We start from the raw sequence: 4,311 nt of genomic DNA, 5'->3' as shown, positions 1-4,311 counted from the left end.
TGTTAGTGGTGATTTATTCTCAAAATGAAGCTGTTGTCTGTTTTTTTTTTTTTTTTTTTTTTTTTTTTTTGTGATACAGGTAACTTCATTATATATATATATATATATATATATATATATATATATATATATATATATATAAATCTTCTACAGTCACCAAGGTAATACACATCTCGCAATAGATTGCTGTTCCTGGTACATTGGAATAGTTTGTAAATTGATGAGATGTACTGTTTACACAGGGCTGATCAAATATTACAAGAAGTGTGGTAGCCTTGATAGTGGTAAATGAACTTTGGGCACAAAAACCTTATAAATATTAATAGTCATAACTTTATGACCACCTACTTTAAAATGAGTAGGCCCCCTTTTGCCAAAACAGTCCTGACCCGTCAAGGCATGGACACCACTAGACCTCTTAAGGTATTCTGTGGTATCTAACATCAAGCTGTCAGTAGCAGATCCTTTAAGTCCTGTAAGGTGGGAGGTGGGGCCTCCATGAATCGGGATTGTGGGATTCAAGCTTGTACCTGTTAGCCTTGCAATGCCTCATGGGACTTGTAGTTTTGCAACAGCTGGAGGGCCGCCAGTTTGAGACCCCTGCCTTAGATGCTCGATTGAATTGAGATCTGGAGAATTTGGTGATTCATCAGAGCAGGCCACCATCTTCCAATGCTCTGTGGACCAGTTCTGATGATCACATGCCCAATGTAGGTAAGTTTGGTTGTGGAAACGGGCACGGCTCCTGATACAAATCGCAGGGCCCTGTACATATTATCCGACTGCCCCCCCCCCAAGAAAATATTAAAGCTATATTTCAATAAAAAAATACAATAAAATCATTATTAGCAGATACAAATACAACAAAACTCAGAATTCCTGCTAAATCTAAAAGATAAAACTGAGTTAATAAATAAAGCTCCTTGTGGATAAGGTCTTGAGGCTTATTCCCATGGGTGCTGTGGTCAGTAAAATGTGGTTCATTTATGTGGCTTGCACCACCTGGAGCTGTACGGACACAGCTGCAGGTCCTAATTTGACAGGCAGGGGGATGCAGATGTACAGCCTGAACCGACAGTGTGTATTTGTGGGGCCAATCACCTGCACACCTGTTAAATTAGGGCCTGCGGCTGTGTTCGTACATCGCTGCATTCCCATAGAATGACAGGTGGCTCCATCCCAAACCCCTCCTTAACACTGCCAGAGTACCTGTGTGAATGAGCCCTTAATTATATTTTTTTATATATATATACTGTATTTATTGGCGTATAACACTCACTTTTTCACCATGAAAATCGGGTGCAAATAGTGCGTGTTTAAATTTTAGCTGCCTCGGAGGGGATCGGGATTAGCGCCATCAGATTACATACAGTGAGAATCTCCTGTTTACTTGGCAGCCTCTGTAATGGGAAGTCCCGTCTCCTGGGCCGCCATTGGACCACTGTTCTGTCTATCATAGGAGATTCTCACTGTATGTAATCTGTCGGCGCTCGTCCTGCCCCCCTCCCTGTCCCCTCTAGGCTGCAGATGGACATTGATCAGGCTGCACAGATGGCAATGGTGAGGCTGCTGCATTGATGGCAATGGCAAGGCTGCTGCATTGATGGCAATGGTGAGGCTGCATTGATGGCACTTGTGAGGCTGCAGATGGGCATTAATCAGGCTGGATTGGTGGCAATGGTGAGGCTGCATATGGGCACTGACCCTTATTTTGCTTCAAAGTTCCTTATTTAAAATTTAAGGTTTTTTCCTGAAACTTCCCTCTTAAAATGAATGTGCGTGTTATATGCCTGTGCGTGTAATACGCCGATAAATACGGTATATGTTTTATATTATTTTTATTTTATTTTTTTCTAACATCCCTGTTAGGAAGGGGGATGGGCTTTGGTGAAATATTATGACAGACTTACCTAAAAATGGATCTCTGCGGGGGCATGCTGTCACTACTGGAAAGGATTCCATATTCGTCTGGTGTTCTCTGGGTTCTTGTTCTGCAGGCAGTTTGGCCAAACTGCCATGATGTAACTCCCACATATGCGTGTGGGAGTCATGGTCGCAGCACAGCTCTCTTAATTGATGGCATGTCGTCCATTGAGAGCGCAGTCCACATGTGCCGTGGCTATCACCAGCTGCTACGTTTAGGAGATATTACTGTACTTACAGGCTTACCTGTAGATACAAGGTAAAAAATAGCGTTTACTACGGCCAGATCAGTTAGTAAATGGTTAAATAGAAGGAGTTGATACATGGATTTTGCAGAGGGAACTGACAGTGTAGAGGAGAAGACGCAAAGTTGCATAGGTCAGGTAGCAGTGTGGGGGAGAGGAGCACACTAAGCACTGGGAGGGGGATTATTGACAGATGACAATTGTGTCTCTCTTCCTTCAGCAGGTGAAAGCTGGCGGGGGGGGGGGGGGACCAGCTTTCATCTGCTGGAGGAAGAGAGACACAATTGTCATCCGTCACTAATTCCCCTCCCTGTGTGGGGGGGGCCCCCTACAAGAGGACTGGTGGGTCCTCCTCCCATCAGCGGCCTGGGACACAGGTCAGCATGAGCACGCTGACTGATTTGTGGCTTTGCAGCCCCATTTGCAACAAACTGCAATGCCACTTTTTTCTGCTTTCAATGTATCAGCTTCAATGCCTTTGTAACAAGATAATCAATATTATCCATATCTAGTGGTCATATCCAGTATGACCTGTCAGTGATCATAAAGTTACAGGTGATTGGTGTGCACAAACCCATTGTGTGCACAAACCCAGATATTTTCTTGTAAAAGTAGCAGTGACATCACCACTGTGTTGTACATGGCCTGAGCAGAGCTGTGGGAAGGACCCAGCAGGCCCCAGACTGCCTGCAAAAGAGGAGGGGGCGGAGACAAGACCAGTCACCATGCACACGGAGAGAGCAGAAGTGACCAGTCTTTTTTACAGGAAACTCCTTCACAGAGACAAAGTTCTAAACTGGATTACTGCACAGATCTGGAAGAAATACAAATACACAAACACCAAGATTCAAGGAAGAATACACATGGTGTATGATTGGGCACAAGTGGCTGCACATGATGGGCACAATGGCTGCATTTGATGGGGCACAGGTGACTGCATATGATGGGTACAGTGGCTGCATTTGATGGGCACAAGTGGCTGCCTTTGATGGCACAGTGGCAGCATTTGATGGGCACAGTGAGGCTGCAAATTGATGGGTTTTTTTTCTCCAGTATTTTTCAGTTTGTTTGCGCCCCCCCAAAAAATGTTGAGCACCAGTCGCCACTGCCTGACAGGTTTCTTGTCGTCGGAGGCTCCATTGGAGAGATTATTCCTTTACTTCCTGTCTGGCAAAAAGTTGTCCCCAGGACAGGAAGTGAGTGGAAATCTCTACCTGCAACACTGATGTTAAGTAAGGAAATACTAGAACCTCCAATAACTCTGCATTGTGGTCTGTTTAACCGATGCATATTTTCCTCATTTCCTGTCCGGTAAAAGTTTATCTCTAGAACAGAAAGTAAGGTGACATCTCTCTAACAGATCCCCAAATAGCATTAAAACCTAACGGTCCTAACTTTACCCCCATTCTATTCAAAAGTGAAAAAAAAAATTAGGTTCGAGATACACTTTAACCCCTTCCTGCCCACCCTGGCATCTCCTTTAAAAGGTTTTTATGCCCCGGGGAGCAGGAAGGACAGATGATCAGGTGACAGCTGTGATACCAATGTCTTGCGACCGAGAGCCGTTTTCGGCAGCTCGTTTTTTGTGCTGGGAACGTGCTCCCAGCACATAAACATTGCCCCGCCCAGCGGCACATATGTGCGGCATGTTAAAGCCCAGCTTTTGTCCGCTGCACATGTGTTACTGCAGCGTAAAAGGGTTAAAGACCATCTTTGGGCACAACAAAAAGATACTGTTGCAATGGTTGCTCCCCCGCACTGGAAAGAGTAAATTGCTCCTTTAGTCTAGGGGTGCATAAATAAGGTGTAATAACTTATTCCTCACTCCTGTAGAGTCCCTTTAGCTTTGCAATCTGTCCCACAAAGCCTTCTCTATAAAGAGCACCAAGTTGCCATTGCACGCCTGCTTCCTCTAAATACGGGGCAGGGTTATTAGCCTTGTATTGTACGTGATGATGCAGAGGCACCACCCACAACCTGGAGCTTTGGGCAGAAAGGAAAAGAGCCAGAGCCGGCTGGAAAATAGCACTGGGCGTTAGCGACTCCCGTGGGGGTTCGGGCAGCGACTGTCACAGACAGCTGGCATTCATTACAAAGCCTTGGCATGTGATATCTCTACAGATCACTTCATAGGAGTGCTAAG

The sequence above is a fragment of the Aquarana catesbeiana genome, linkage group LG13 (genome assembly GCF_042186555.1).
Source record: "Aquarana catesbeiana isolate 2022-GZ linkage group LG13, ASM4218655v1, whole genome shotgun sequence".
Classification (NCBI taxonomy): Eukaryota; Metazoa; Chordata; class Amphibia; order Anura; family Ranidae; genus Aquarana; species Aquarana catesbeiana.
This window is presented reverse-complemented; position numbering follows the sequence as displayed.